The sequence below is a fragment of the Cavia porcellus genome, unplaced genomic scaffold, assembly GCF_034190915.1.
Source record: "Cavia porcellus strain 051 isolate PalLab524CR breed Dunkin Hartley unplaced genomic scaffold, mCavPor4.1 scaffold_10, whole genome shotgun sequence".
Taxonomy (NCBI): Eukaryota; Metazoa; Chordata; class Mammalia; order Rodentia; family Caviidae; genus Cavia; species Cavia porcellus.
The window spans coordinates 83,859,333-83,875,410 of NW_026947493.1; the positions used below are offsets into that span (position 1 = coordinate 83,859,333).

General features: G+C 47.4%; 1 protein-coding gene across 6 annotated transcripts in view; it reads right to left on the reverse strand.

The window, feature by feature from the left end:
• Positions 1-16,078, reverse strand: part of Ncald (neurocalcin delta) — a 265,706-nt gene that overhangs the window by 93,953 nt on the left and 155,675 nt on the right. The window contains exon 1 of one of the 6 annotated variants that reach the window (XM_063257690.1): positions 2,928-3,068. The exons of the other annotated variants lie outside the window; for them this stretch is intronic. The gene's annotated coding sequence lies outside the window, so the exon portion shown is untranslated. Of the gene's footprint in view, positions 1-2,927; positions 3,069-16,078 lie in introns of those variants that run through there. 6 annotated transcript variants of the gene reach the window in all.

A 16,078-nucleotide genomic window follows, 5' to 3' on the forward strand; every position in this document is an offset into this window, starting at 1 on the left:
CTGTCTCACATTCAGCTTCTGGAACTTAGATGAGGGTTTTGGACTGAAAACATAAAGAAAGCAAATTAGTATCAGTTTAGAAGTCTTCACTGAAGGATGGGATTGGTTCCAAAGACTTCCTGGCTAATTTCAAAAGAGTTTTGAAGGTTGGACCAAAGCCATAAATGCCTGGATATGCCGGCCTTTGAACCTCAGCCTCTCCAGCACTGCCCAGGCAGGGTTTGTGTTCCATACGATGGCACCAACCTCCCAGTCCTTCACAGCAGGCTGGCAAACTATGCATGGAACAGAGAGCATGGGCAAGACCAAGGTGAGGGGCATGCTACCCCCGGTTACACAGAAAACACACAGTAAATTCATCAGAAGGCGAAATTCCAAAGACGCCATGTGCACAAATGCATGTGCACACGTGCACACACACATGACATGATTTGCTCATATTTGCACTAAAAGACTCATACCATTTCCAGTTCAGCCTGAAAGCCTCCTGCTACCCAGTATAGGGAACAGTCAGAGCTTGTGGATTAGAGACCGGGCGTCACAGTTACAAAGCCTGGTAAACATCTATGGAGCACTGCTAAACCAATTTTCCTGTGTGCTCGCTTCAATGAGAAATGACGGTAAACTTGTATTACCACGACCTCAGCATCTGCTCGCTGTAATGCCAGGATAGATAAATATAAATATAAATATAGATAGGTATCTCCCAACATATTCCTTTATTAGTATGTGCTTGTGATAAATAATAATTACATTCATTTTGGAGAACTGGTACATATACATACTGCATCTTGATCATTTTTACTCCGACATCTTACAATGACCTTTAAGGGAAAGGCAATAGCTTCATTTTCTAGAAAGAAGTACATTAACAGTCTCAAGATCAGCATAATCATTAAAGGCGACAACCAGGTTTGAACAGGGTCTGTGATGATGGCCTACTGCCTGGACCTGTGGGCCCGTGATGGGGCAGGATCTCCCAACACCCACAGCTGAATGGCCGCACGGCTGGTGAGACCTCTAAGCACCCAGATCCTGTGTGACATCCTGAGATGGACACACCATCCCGGTCCCCAGCAGGAGCCGACGGGGAAGCAAATGAGCGTAGCTGAGCGCTGCCCACGGGTTCAGGCGGGGCCTCCCCAGAGCACACTGGTTCTCTGGTTCCCGGGAGCCTTCCAAGGCCCCACTCTTCCCATCCTCAGCCGCCTTTGGGTTGTAAGTAAAAAGCTGTAAAGGTCTTTTTCCTGGCTGCAAGACCACTACCTGTACTGGCTGGAATGTTGGGCTCAGTTCTTGTCCCAGCTTTGAGGGTGAAGACCGTGAAGCCACCTCCGAGACAAAGTCTCGAAGGGATGAAAATATTCCTCCCTCCAAGGTGTTGTTGTAAGCACTGCGGGAGAAACATCTGCCTGCCAGCACCTTTGCAAACATCCCTCCACGCTGCCCGTCTTCCCACCAAAGCTTCCTAAAGAAGCAAATTACGAAACAGTATAGGGATAGTGCTTTATTTTTAAAAAGCCTAGTCTATCCTTAATGTCCAACAAATAGGTGCTACTCAAAATTTAAAATATTTTGGGAAATTAAAAAACAAAAATAAGAAGCAGGCCAAGCGAGCAGTCACTTGTCACAGCTAGAAGACAGGGGCAGCCGCGGTGCTGGGGACCTGAGCTCGGTTTTCCTCCTCCTGCTGCTCTCAATTCCACGCCTGCCCTTCTGTGCAAGCTCGCTGAGCAGGGCGCTGGGACCTCGTGCGGCAGTCCCCAGCACCCTGCCAACTCCCAGCTGGACCCCAAAAGTAGCAACAGGCAGGGTTGGATGGGGAGGAGGGACAAGCCACTGTTCTCGCTGCAGCAGCTGCCGGTGGGTCCGCAGTGGCATCTGCCGCCCTGAGCAGCTGTGGGGTGCTGCAGGCTTCACACTTCCGGCAGAAGAACCCGCAGGTTCAAGATCAGAACCAGAGGCCCCAGGACAGCGAATGCGCGCGTGCGCACTGGACGCCCCTCTACCATTTTGAATCCCAACGCTGGCTCTCTCCAGTCTTCACTCCTTCCCTTCGCTCCCATTCTCCCCCTCTCACCGTCAGGCCCCACTGGGAGCCTCCTTTGTTAGACATAGCTAACATAGTTTCCCATTTCCTGATTAAAATTTTACTAATGTCATTAATCAGAAAAGAGAGATTCCTTTCTCATATTCAGAATCATACTCAACCCAAACAAAGCCCATAAAATGCAGTCTAATTGTTTTTACAAGCCTTGTCAGGATATAAGTGTCCTCTGAAATTTTGTATTTATGTGGAGTTCAAAAGTTTTCTGATGACAAATGGCATCTCCTCGTGGTATGCCAGAATAATTTTGGCAAGTAGTCACAGTTTTAGGAAATTAACAATATACTGAGCATGTATAATGTGAAATTCTTTTTTTTTTTCCTCCTGCTATTAGCAAGGCTATGACATTTTCTACTTAATCAAAAAAGAAGAAAAAACTTGGAGAACTGGCTTAAAAACTAGGTCTTGGAATCTCTGTTTACCAAGCTATAATTCCAAAGGGCACCTACTCAGAAGACAAGAATGTCCTTCCTTCAAGTCCAAGTTTCTATGTTATTGGTGGACATTAGTCCAACCACCAACTTGGAAGACTTTTGCAGCCTTTCATTTCCAAGGCAGTGGTTTTAAAACGAGTTTTCTGGATTGTCCTTCAGAGGCTTTGAGCAAATAAAAATGCTCATGAAATGAAATGAAATGAATCTTTTTCTTAAGTAATAAGTTTTTTTTAAAAATGTTGTTGATTCTCCAGGTCAGGGGTATGGAAAAGTCATCTCTAGAAAGAAGGAAAGGCCAAAATACATTTCTAGGCCTGACACATTCTTAAAATAGTAGAAAATCCAAGCTCATACTCAGAACATGCTGTTTTTTAAGGGAGGCTTACCATCAGAATGCAGCAAAGCCCTAGAAGGAAGCCATAAAATTCTGAGTATGGTGGAGGATGACAGCTGGCAGCAGTGCCAGAGGAGCAATTACACAGGACAGAGCCAGCTGAGTCGAGCAGAAGGGAACATTCTGGAAAGACCCCTCCAACCGCTTTCCAAGGTCCTAGGGAGAAAATTGAATGCAGAAGCTCAGTTACTGATCTACATGGGGGCAGTTTGCCTAGCAAATTTTAATTTCCTTTTTGATCAACTCCCCAAAGGAAACAATGAAAACCCTACAATTATCCTGAACAAAATGTCATTTACTTGTCATGAAACTTCTATATCCAGTCAGTTGTTTCTTTGTTCTGATCTCAAATAATAAGTGAAGGAAAAAATACCTTCTGTGAGGAGAGAACAGAACCTGTGCTCCGTTCTCCCTGTCACCCTGGCCCATGCCCAGCCTTTATATAGAAGCTGCCTATGTTATTATTACTGGCAGTGTTCGCTGCTGATCAGTGCCAACCTTCTAGCTAGTGAGCCCTCTCGGTTTCTGCTGGCCTTTTGTTCCACGGTCCTGATGGGGCCCAAAGCTGTGCCCATGAATGAAGCATTATCATTGCTATTCTCACCAGCTAACAACAGCTTCCAGAATTAAAAATAAAACCACCACACTGAGAAACAAATGCACATAGATCCTCCCTTCTCTTAGTAACACAGGATAAATCTATTCTCATTACATTATATAAACGCTTAAAAAAGGTTTTTTTGCTGAAACACTGCTCCTACCACCTCTTCAGACAATGAGTTCCATAAATTACTGCTCTTGTGAATTTTGTTTAGCTCAACAATAAGACAAGCTAAAAGGGGCAAAAGAAATGAATAATTACTCTTTGCCAAGAAGTGTAGTATATTCTGTTAACTTTTTTTACTGGATCAAGAAGCACAGTTCTCATCTTACAGGTGATAAAGTGAAGATAACCAAATCGAACAAACCAACAGAGGTAAAATGAGAGGAGTGTAATATTTGAACCCAGATCTGCTTGCACTGAAGACCTATGTCTTATAGTCCTTACCTTGTGTCCAGTCCTCTCTACACCGCCCACCGCTGTTTAACAAACAGTAGCAAGACTCAGCGTTCCTTTATCTGAGCCCAGGGCCAGGCTGTTCTCTCTCAGGTTTACAGGTCACATCATCTCTGCCACAAGGACTCAGCTCTGCCATGCTAGCATAAAAGTAGACATATGTGGTACAATAATGAATGGGTGTGGCTGCGTTCCAATAAAACTTTATTGAAAACACAGCAGGAGGCAGGCTGGGACTGGCCCCACATCACAGTTCTCTGACTCCTGCCTTAAAGGATATTAATGTCCAAGTCAAAAAACATTACTGAAAGACTGCTTTCCTCATGGCTTTCACACACAGGATCAAACTCAGTGAAGATGCTTAGGGGACAGGAGAGAGTTGAGGGCCTCGGGAGGTAGACAGAAGCAGAGTGTAGTGATCCATGAGTTCTACCTCTGCGGGGTCCCAGAAGCAGCTGGAACCAGCTCCCAGCACTCAGAATAACTGAAAAGATAGAGATTCCAGAGAGGAACACCTCGTGGTCTGCCATTAAAGGTCTCTATCTTGGGTAACACTTTCAGGTCTACATGGGACAAATTAGCAAGAGCCACGTTGGGAAGGTGTACAACCAGGCACTGAGCATTTCAGAGAAGTTCATTTCACTATTCCCCGTGTCCACTGCCAGGATGTGAGTGCTGCAAGGTGTCAGGAGAAGGAACCCTCAGGAGTAACCAAGACTGCAGTCATCTGTAATCAGTTTGTTCCACCAAGTATAGTGCAAAAGCGTCTGCTGCATACTCACTACCATAAATTACCCAGATAAAAGCGTGCTCTGAATTTGTTTAGGAAAAAGTAAAGACTAGGTATGTGTGCAGTGCTTTGAAAGCTGTGAATTCATCAAATTGTAACCACAGAGTGGGTAAACTCATAAAGTGTGATGACTGAATAGTATAATTTCCTTCCAACTACTATTTATGAAGGATGCTAACTGGCATTTTACTCACCCTCTCAATTAAGAATCCCGCTCTGACAGGTGTGCAGGTGCCAGGATGCCCCATGCCACAGGTGTTTAACCACCTTGCTTTTGCTTTGAAATCATTCATGCATTGAGTCCTTGCTGAAGCAGCCACAGGGCGGGTGTAATATAGACAACCGAGTAGCTGTCTTGGAGGATCGGTGACCACCAAGAAATGGAATGAAGCTAGTTCACTCCTGGGTTAGTGACTGAGTCTTCTGTGCCTGCTGTGACAGTATTACCACATCCCTGATGGCTTAGAGCAACAGAAATACACTCCTTCACGGTTCTGGAGGCTAGAGGACAAAAGGGGATCCAGGGCCAATTGCAAAGTGCTAGCAGAGCCAGGCTTGCCCCAAAAGCTCCAGCAGGGAATCCCTTCCTCATCTCTGCCAGCCTTCCTGACCACCAGCATCCCTTGGCTACTGGCCACATCACTGCAGCCTCTGCCTCGGTGTCACATCTGTTCTATCCTCATTCTCCCTCAGCTTTTCTGTACATAAGGATCTTGTGACCTCCCCATCTGTAATGGCTATGTCACCTTCTCAAGCCTAAAACTTAATTACATCATTCAGCAGTTCTTGTACCCTAGGGTGTAGAAGACGTGCCCTTACCACTGTAGGATGGCTTTCAGTGTGTCAACTTGAAAAGTTTAGAAGTTTAACTAAGAAGCCATAGCCTTTGCTGTGTTTCTGCAATGATGTGAACTTGTGACACTGGTGTCTATATCCCGAAGACATAGACAGCTGCTGTCCATGAATCACTGCCACGCTGCACAGCCTTGGGACCCACACTGCACGCTGTGGGAAAGGCATGTCCTGGGGTTGCACAACACAACACTTCCCACTAGAGCATCGGACTGGGCAGTCCTGTGTCTTCGACCCAGATACTCAGAGCTGTGTTCAGAAAAGAAGCGTCTCCTTAACCCGGCCTCTGTGGCTGAGAATATACCTCCCCAGTCATCCACCTGCTCACAACACACCATGGACCCTAGCTTTTCCTTTAGTCCTGAAAAGAATTTTTCTTCTACCTCAGTTGCCTCTCACCCACAACTTGAGACAGTGAGCTCCACAGGATCCTTGCAAGGGGCCAGCTCACTTTCCAAGAGGAGAGGTTTCATAATCTCTGCAGGTGAAGCACCGTGGTAGGCACTGAGCATGTGCCGTGCAAGTGGGGACACGAGGAGTCAGTAATTTTAAGTGCATGTGACTGACGTCCAAACACCTCACATCGCCTCCATCCCGACACAAGCCGCTTGGAACCATTTCCACCTTGATTACAGCAATGTCTGCCCACGGCTCTCTCCGGGTCCCCACTCCATCTATTCTCTACCACACAGCCCACATCATCGCGCTAAAACACACGGCAGGACAGGATAGGTCTCTGTGCAAAGCAGCATGAGCCCTTCCATCTCACTCAGGATGAAAGCACACACACTGCTGTCCCCACCCCAACCTCAGCACCTCCTGTCCCCCGCACTCACACAGCTCCAAGTGAGACCCAAAGCATAGCTCTAAGAGCTTTCATGCCTACCCTTTCCTCTGCTCAGGAATCTTTAGCCTGCACAGCTGCACATCTCACTGCAAGGCCCCTCTGGACATCTGGCACTGTATTCTTAATGACGCTTCTAAAGTGAAAGCTGCAATGCATTCCCTGACATCCACTAATTTATTCTTGCTTTATAATGTCTCTTACCATCTAATGCATATCTTACTTGTTTTTTTAAATTTTCTGTTTCTTCTAGTGAGGATTAAGTTCCGTGACAATTGAATTCTTGATAGTTTTATTCCATTTCTATTTTGTATACTCACTACCTAGAACACAGATGTCTCATACAAAATCATTACATATTTGCTGGCTGGCTGCCTGGATGGATGGTTGGATGGATGGGAGGTATGATGGATGGATGGACAGATGGATGGATGGATAGATAGATGGATGGATGGATGGATGGATGGATGGATGGATGGATGGGAGGGATGATGGATGGATGGATGGATGGATGGATGGATGGATGGATGGGAGGAATGATGGATGGATGGGTGGATGGATGGATGGATGGATGGGAGAGAGGATGGATGATGGATGGGATGATGGATGGATGGATGGATGGATGGATGGGAGGGATGATGGATGGATGGATGGATGGATGGATGGGAGGAATGATGGATGGATGGATGGATGGATGGGAGGATGTGTAGGAGGACAGATGGAGGGAGAAAGAATAAATGGAAGTATACACAGGGCATTACAGAAATGCAGAGGGGCAGAGGGCATTTAGCCTAGCCCGAGGCAATGGGTTCAGGGGACACAAACCATTTGGTCACACACTTCCATTCTTCACTGATAGTTTTACAATGCCAATTTTTCTGCTTTCAAACACTATTTTCTAGACAGATAAAATAATTATCACAGAAAAGGCCAGGAAACTTGACTCTCATTTTCTAACATAAAAATGCATAACTCATCTTAACTGCTTCAATATTTTGACAGAGAGTAACTCGCAAGGAACCCAGTATGTGCATCACACAAGCTTTCTCCCCATCTCCTGGTGTAGTGTGATAAAGACTCCGCTGCACTTCAAAGGCCTTGTTCGTACGAAGTTGACCCATATGGATGGGTGGCATCCTGTAACGCTGCGTACTGCTGGCATTAACTGCTCTGTTATAACGGCTGTCCTGTGACTGATTCAGGCGATGCTCTAATCTGGCCCAATCTCTGTCTCAAGATGGGCACTGAGCCAGGTTTCCCATAAAACATTTTTAAATTCACTTTTTGAGGACCTATCTTTTCCAATACATCTTCCCATACATAGCATGAGTATACACACAAACATGCATACACACACACACACACACACGTGCTTTTAAAGTATTCTTTATATTCCACATAATTAAAACAGAATCTACCAAACAACCTAAGCGGAAACAGATTGACAACATATATGCTTTCAAACAACGAACAGCAAACATCCCATACTGCCTCGTCTGAGCTGATCCTCGCTCCTTCAGACGCTCAGCAGTTATTTCCTCCTCCCAGCCCAGCGGTATTAGCTGACAAGGAAAGGCATTTGGCTGCATATTTTAGGTATTATTTCAGCCAGTTTCAGTAGCACCTGGAAGCACAACACTTACCCAGTCACACGGGGCTCTTCTGTTTATAAGTAAGACATCTCCCAAGATACTTCTAAATATTTATCAGTAAATCTGGCCCCTTTTCAGAACAATGTTGAGCGTTCCATGTCTATAAACACCAGTATGTTTGGGGGTAAATGAACTGCTAATCCAGAGGACCGCCCAGTGCCCTTGAGGTTCATCAAAAGGCTCAAGGGACACTGGGCCACACTCGGTCTCAAGGACAGCGGAGCGAGGTCACCTTGCAAATCACCTCCTTGGAGCTGTTCTGCCAGCTTGTTAGACTGGCTGGGACAACGTGAAACAGGGGGTTGACCAGGAAGATGTAAGTCGGAAGCCACTCTGAACCCCTCGAATACTGGAAGTCTCTCTCTCCAGGAGACCTTGCTTGATACAGGCAAAGCAGTGCTTTTTACAAATAGTTTAGTCTGCGCCTTCACTATGGATAAAGCTTGATTTCTTTCCTATAGACAAATCATCTAATTAATAATAATCATGTTTGCTCTACATTTAGAGGTCACTGATGCCACAGGCAGAGCACTAGCCTAGAGGCTCCAGGCTACATCGGCCACCTAGTGGGAAATCCGCAAGGCTGCCGTGAGGACCCAGCAGGGATGGTCTACACTTAGGGAAAGCCAGGCCGAAGTGACATATGGCTGTCACTGCTCAGGAAGCTGTGCCTGTGCCCCTGGGCTCTCCCAAATCCATCGCTTTGCATGTTCCTACTCAAATTCATCTCCACGACCCTGGTGAATCAGCACTGTGAGCACCCGAGAGGTGAACTTATCACAGGGCACTTTAAAAGCTCTGCATTGTAGGTCCTCCTGCCCACTTCTAGACCGACCTATATTCTTTTCAGGAAAACCCAGGGTCATAGGACAGACTGCTTTCCCCTAAAAGGTTGTTTGTTTTGTGGGTCCCTCATGGCCTTTGCTGTGAACCCAAAGTTGCTTTACGTTCTTGAGAGTCACCTTGGGTGACCCAGAATTTTCTCCCCTGTCCGGGAACTTAGTGCAGCAATCTAAACCAGAACTGCGCTCCTCCTGGCTCATCTGTGACATTCCAGATCCCGAGGCCAGCAGGGCTCCTTCTCCTATCAACCCAGGCTGAGGCCACAGGAACTCCAGCCGTTGTCAGGAAATCCGAATTTCCCATGACCCCAGAGCAAGGAGACTGGTCTGCTGTGCCTGCTCTCCGGAGCAGAACGACTCTTTTATTAGAAACAAAGGATGCATTCTCCTTTGTGTTTGCCGGCACAGACAGAAGGCTCTCAGTGAGCCAAGCCTGCCTCTGGGTTTTGCCTGGCCTGCGCCACTGGCCTCTCTTCGAAGGGAGTAGGAACAGGTGCCTGCTGAAGGCTTCCTATCTGCCCAGCTCGGGGCTGAGCTTCATTTACATGCACCAGGGTCCTCTGCAACACAGGAATGCAAATCCTCCCCTCTCCACCTCCTCCCAGGGAAGGAACAGCCATCCCTTTCTCTCCCCACATCCATAAACCCACAGTCCCTAACTGGGGCTGAGAGCTCTGGTCACATAATGGCCTTTTAACATCTCTTCTCCTGGCAGAAATACACAGCACTTCACTCTCTCCATCTTGGCTTCTAAAATAAGCCAAGTTGGATCATTGAACATGATTTACTTTTATAATGACAGCCAAGTGACAGAGCCTGGCCATGGGTGACCCATTCTACCAAATGGAGAGTCCTGTTTGCAGTGACAGTGAAATCTAATGAAGCCCCAAAGGGCTGGGGTGCCCCAGGGAGTAACTGCATCAAACCTGAAATGGAAGAAATAGGATATGTTTATTGTTTTAAGCAAACACCTGATTTCACAGATAATAGACATGTGTGGGATTAATGAGGCTATTTCTTTATACAAACAGTGGAAAGTCCAACAAAAGCTTTGTGCACTCTGATCTCCTGCTCCCGGGGGCCAGGCCACGTTGAGAAGCCATTCACAGCCCGCAGTCCCAGTGGGTGGTGAGCCACTTCTCAGCTGCCACAGCTGACCAACCATGTCAGCCATTAGCTGTCCACTGGGTAAGTCTTTCACTGTAATTTTTAGACGACTGCCCACCATGAAAGAAAACGGTTCTAGAACATTCCCTCAGGGTGACCATGTTTCAGTATGGAGGGAAACAGGTTTCACAGGGCATTCCACCCCCCCAGGAGCTCTGCAGGGGCTGCAGAACTCACAGCGGCTTATTTTCCACTCAGAGGGTGGCCCTACCTCCTGGCTACAGCCAGTTCCTCACTGCTTCTCAGGTCTTGATGGGTACACAGGTCCCTGAGGAGCTTCTTAAACTCCAGGTTCTTATTCAGCTGGTGGAGCCAGGACCTAAAAGTCTGCACTCCCTGCAAACCCCACCCCACTGGCTCATGAACACAGTCTGGGTGGCCAGGGAGAGATGACTTCTAAAGAAACGGTCAGAGCTGAAGCTTTTCCCATTCAAAATGATGCACAAAGTTTAAACAACAAATGTCACAAAATAATACCCAAAAGCCTGAAATCTGAAGTTTGCAGTCTCTTGACAATAACCTAGTTCACTGGGTTTTCCATACTGCCCTGGGCTGTCCTGTTCATGCTTTAACAGTGCACAGAGGACCTCAAGTGTCCACACATTCCTTTATTCTTTTCCCCATGAGCAATTAGGATGAAATTATTATGACTTTTTTTTTTACAATTGTTTGTTCACAACAATTCAACAATTAATACCCAGATCAGATATCCTGAGGCCAAGGTTTAATTTCAGAAACTATAATTCTAACTGAACAACACAGAAAGAAGTGTTTAAAACTGGTGAATATCCCAGCTTACAAGAATCTTTGTCATTTTCAAAGAACAACAATAATTGTTCTCTTTCCACTGCAGATTTGGCTGGAAGGAATACTGAGCAAAGGAAAAACACAATGGATTTGAAGGAACTTGGCAGTCCTGGACCCATACTCAGCCCCCGCTGTAGGTGAGTGAGAGCCTGGCTTCTCTACTTGACAGAATTTACAGAAAAACAGCCACCTGGTGTGTGTCAGATGATCACTGTGCCCTAATTGCCCCAGAGAAGGCAAGTCCATTCTTTTCCCAATTGGTAGGAAAGGCATCCAAATCTGGCTCGGGTTTGGTTTCCTCATTGCATTGTGGGTGCCTGCAGGAGGGAATATAAGTCCAGGCACAAAACCAGGGCCCACCGCTCGCAGCTGACTGACGAAATACAGGAAGGAAGGCATCCACATGGGTCTGTGACCTTACTTCACGGCTTTCTCCAAAGGACTCTTCTCTAGCAAGGGCCATGCCAGGTAAACCAGAAACACCCTGCCAGCTCGGCAGTGCCCAGGGACAAGCCGACAAGCCAGGCTTCATGCTTCATGCTCAGCTGGACGCACCCTCCCACTCAGGGGCCTACCAAAGGTGCCCAGGTCACCTGATGGCTTTCAGTTCCTCTGAATTCCTGATTGTTTGGTGTAATGACTGATAAAATGTGTCAACTTGAGAAGCTCAGACGTTTAACTAAGTGACTCAGCAGGGGACGGGGTCCTCACTTTCAAAACATCCTCAGCCTAGGCAAGAAGAGGGAATAGCCAGGATCTGAGTTCTACCCTCACCCTGGGCCACAGCCTGCTTACACTCTGAGGGAGAGAAAGAGGCCCTTCTCCTCCCTTTTGCTCTTTTGCTTTTAGTGTCTCCTGTCACCTTCAACTGTTGCCCCCTCACCACGCCACCCTGCCTTGGAGCCAACTGATTATGGACTGAAACCACCACAAACTGTGAGCTAAATAAATTTTTCCTTCCTTAACTTTGGGCATCCGATATTTTGTCTCAGCAAAGAGAGAAAAGTAACTAAGAGACTTGGCCTCCATCTCATCCAACTTGAAGCCCATGGCACCGTTTAGGACTTCATTCTAAGACTTTCTGTTCTGGGGTAGCTGACCATCTGAGACAGGCCTCTCTACCGACAGAGAGGACTTGGGAGTGTGTAATACTGTTATTCCCCAGGAATAGCCTACACTTTACGGGTCTCTCATGAACTGACTCTCTAGTAGGAGCTCCTCCAATGACACAAGGAGCTGATGGGAGCAGGGCCTGCGTCACTGTTGGTACCAGCCCACCTGGCAGACTGCACTGCTAAGATTGGGCTGAGTGAATCACACCACGGTTTTGAGATGCTACTTTTCCCTGAGGTCGCTTGTGTTTCTTGCCTCTGTGGCTGGCTGGAGGGCACAGGTGGTGACTTCAGGCTGAGGCCGTGGGCAAAGTGTGGCAGCAGGGTTCCGGGGCGCCTCTGCATCTCACTTTGCTGTGTGGCTCTGGACAACTCAGCTCATTTCTTTGTGCCTAGTCCTTTAACTGCAAAGGGAAGAGACTGAACTGGGTCCAAAGTTTCCTGAAGTTTTGTTCGTTCCTTTCTTTATAAGGAATCTTACACAGAAGTCCAACAGGCAAAGCAGGTGAAAAGCAGTGCATCTGGTGCAGGGGCATCAGGAATCCTAACAAGTGGACCTCGAAATCCCTGTAGCTCTGGCGGAGCAGTTCCTGGCCTTCAGCAGCACAGGGCAGTGTGGGAGAGGGCACACTCCTGCTGCGGGCTCTGCAGTGCTCCAGGCAGGGTTTCCAGTGGGGAAGCATTTGTCCTTCCCCACCTCCTCCCAGCCCACTCACACTAGAAGACGTCTGATCATCCAGGAGGCATTTTTAGTGGCTCCCACTGCAGGAGGATCTCCCGGCATTGAATGGAAAGAGGCCGGGGTCTCTGTTAAACATCCAACAGTGCATGGGCCAGGCCTTCCCATGCAGGAATACTCCAGCCCTCAGCACTCAGTTTAAGAAATTTTGCCTGAGGTCTTTCCATTCTACACAGCCAACCGACAAACAAAAAGAGCCCTAAGGAGCACAGCACATGGGCTGGGGACCCGACTAGGAAGGGGTTCACTGTGCCACTATCTGCACTGCACAAGCTCAGCCTGAGCCCTGGGCTGTACCTCACCATGAGTAGCTCCCTCCCTCCAGAAACAAATCTGTGCTACACAAGGGAGATGGCTGAACTGATGGCTGCCTGCTGTCTCTGCCACCAAAGGGCTCCTCAGTGGAACAGACCTTGTCACAAAGACTATAAACCGTGGAACCTGATGCCCTCAAAAATCCAATGCAGAATATGGGCTTTGCTAAAAACTGTGGCAATGCTTGGGAGCCTGGAAAGGCCCCCAAGTGTTCCTAAGAGATGGGGAGAGGCAGCCTGCATGCAGTGGGGACACCAGCGTCCCACAGACGCCCACAAAGAAAGACGCTCATGAGAGCCAGCACACTCTGTGGAACCGCATTTCCCACCAGAGCCAGGGCTATGGCTAGGGCTCATAGAAGGCTCTCCTTCCCCGTGCAGAGCAGAAACCAAAAGTCTGATACAAGAAGGCGGCAAGAAGGGTGCAGTGGACATAACCCATCTCCCTCCTGCTCCACAGAGCAGCAGCTCGGTCACCTTCACTCATCAAACAGTGACCCACATTCAGAAGCTACAGGCATCTGGAAACACCAGCAAAAAGATACAAAAATTGTCCCTGATACTTGGAAGAAAGCTCAGTGAAAGAAGCCAAAATAAGTCACACACCCTCAGCCCATCTCCGGTACTGTAGACAGATCCACTCCCCCACCCTGGGCCTGGGCACATGCCCTGGCACAATGTGTACGTGGACCTGGAGCAGCAGTTTCGTGGTGCCCTACAAACCTCTTGAAGATTCACGTGGCACAAGTAACAGGTGCCGCGCCTCACACCCAACCTCATATTCTTGGGGTTACCATCCCACACTTCTTAATCAACTATTTAAACAAAGGCTTCTATGGAGAAAAAGCACTTGGAAATCCCTGATGAAGAGAATCAATTGCTGATTTCTAACTCTAACAACCTATGATGACTTCATAAAACTATACCAACCTTAGCAAAAGCTTTTGTGTTCCTCCGTAAGACAATTTCTCATCTCTAAATGTTAAATTACCATTGAAGAAGTGAAGCTAGCTTGCTCCAGACCCTTGATTTCCTGCATGAGGTTTTCAGAAAGCTTTAAGTCTCCAGTAATCCTGGTCTTGAAATTCTGCAATCATTTTGATTTTGGGTGTGGCTTTCCATGATCATTTTCAAGCCCACCCTGCCTTTATAAGCCGCCCTCTTTTGATAAGATTCCGAGTTCCTCCCCTTTAACCAAGACCTGGGGACTCCCGCTGCCAGTCAGTTCACAGCTGATCGGGAGGGGAGCTCTGGAAACTGCCACACAACGCTCTCATTTTTCCATTTGGAATCAAGACCCACTTCCCCTCCCAGCTGACATCCTGCCTGTGACTGTGAACCTGTACGCCCAGAATCCCTGGTTGATGCTACTGCTGGGCTGTAAACCCACTGAGATCAAAACAGGGCTCCCTCAGTACCTGGTGGGGTTCTCTGCATAAATTTGGTACCCAATAAATAAATATTAACCTAAGACATACATGACAAAAACCACAGAGATATAAACAAAGAACTGAATTCCATCACGACATTAGAATGTCAACATGGTTCAGTAATATTCTGATGTATAAATAACATACATTCCAGAGCCTCGCCCCACAGTGCAGTCAGCAGCCACGGGGGGCACCACTGCTGACTGTCACCATTCTCTGCCATCACACAAATCAACCAGATTATAAATATAAACCTTATCAACCTTAGCCAGCCCCACAACTGAACCATAGCACACCAGCAATTTAATTCCCAGAGAAATCACCAGACCCTGCTACAGCCCTGATGCCTCCCACATGTGCAGTGTGTGGGCCTCTGCCCGCGCTCTGATGGTCTCCTGAACCAGCAGTAGAAAGGTTTTTACAGGCTGGAACTCCAAGTGTTTTACATGCTGCTCCAAGCTTCGTATCTGAAACACACTGTCTATTGCAATTCTTTTCATTAGCTTGTCTCTGCAAGCTAAATATGAAGACCCTACAGCAGAAACCACATCTCCCTTGCTCTCTCTGGATAATCCTTCTGACCTCCCACCATACATGGCACACGGTAGACGACTAGGTGGATAAGGGACAGACAAAACCATCTGTGCGCCACTATTGATATAGTGCATAGTCATTTTTGTTGAGATGACAGCCTGATTCTGTAAGGACATGTGAAAAACTGCTTCATGAGAAAGGTACAACAGGAACATTCATGGAGCCTTTTACAGCCAGTGGATATTTAGTTTCTTTTCTGTGTATTGAACAATCTTGGAAACATTCACTCCAAATAATCTTGGAAAAGAGCAGTACACGCCACATAATCCAACTCTCTATACTATGCACTTGCTCACTGAAGTCAACCTCTAAGAAAACAGAGTAACATCTGATGCTTATCAGAAGTCATGAGATGAGCCAGCGCTCTGTCATTTTGTGCTGCATTTGAAGATGTATTAACTGACCCCACATCGGACACCTTAACAGGCTGTGGAACACGGCTACCCCGAGAGCTCAGAGCAGTAACCCTGCAGACAGCAGGATTCTGGAGTGTTGAGGTAAGGTACACGGTATACTGCATTAAGATTTCTTACTAAGGCAAAGACAAACCAGATTTTTTTCACTAAGAAATTGGTTGTTAATTTATAGGGTTCTATTTTGCCTACTGATCACCACAGCCTTGTGGGGAAGCCTTTCCTCAGCAGGGATGCAGGTAACAGCAAGACAGAGCACCATATTAACAAGAGGACTGAATGCCACGTTAACACCAGGACGGAGCGCCATGCCAGCAACGGGACGGAGCGCCACGGTAGCTGTAATAGTGTACAGCACTGCACCTGTTGTGAGCGTCAGTCACACACCAGAAACCGCCTGTGCACGGGTGACGTCAGGTGGGTGAGGGGTGCCGCCTGCCTCCCTTGCTGAGGAAGCTGCACACCGGAGAGAGGCGAATGCAAGCTGACCAAGGCAGAGGAGCAAAGCGGATGCCCCGAGTTGGGTCCAT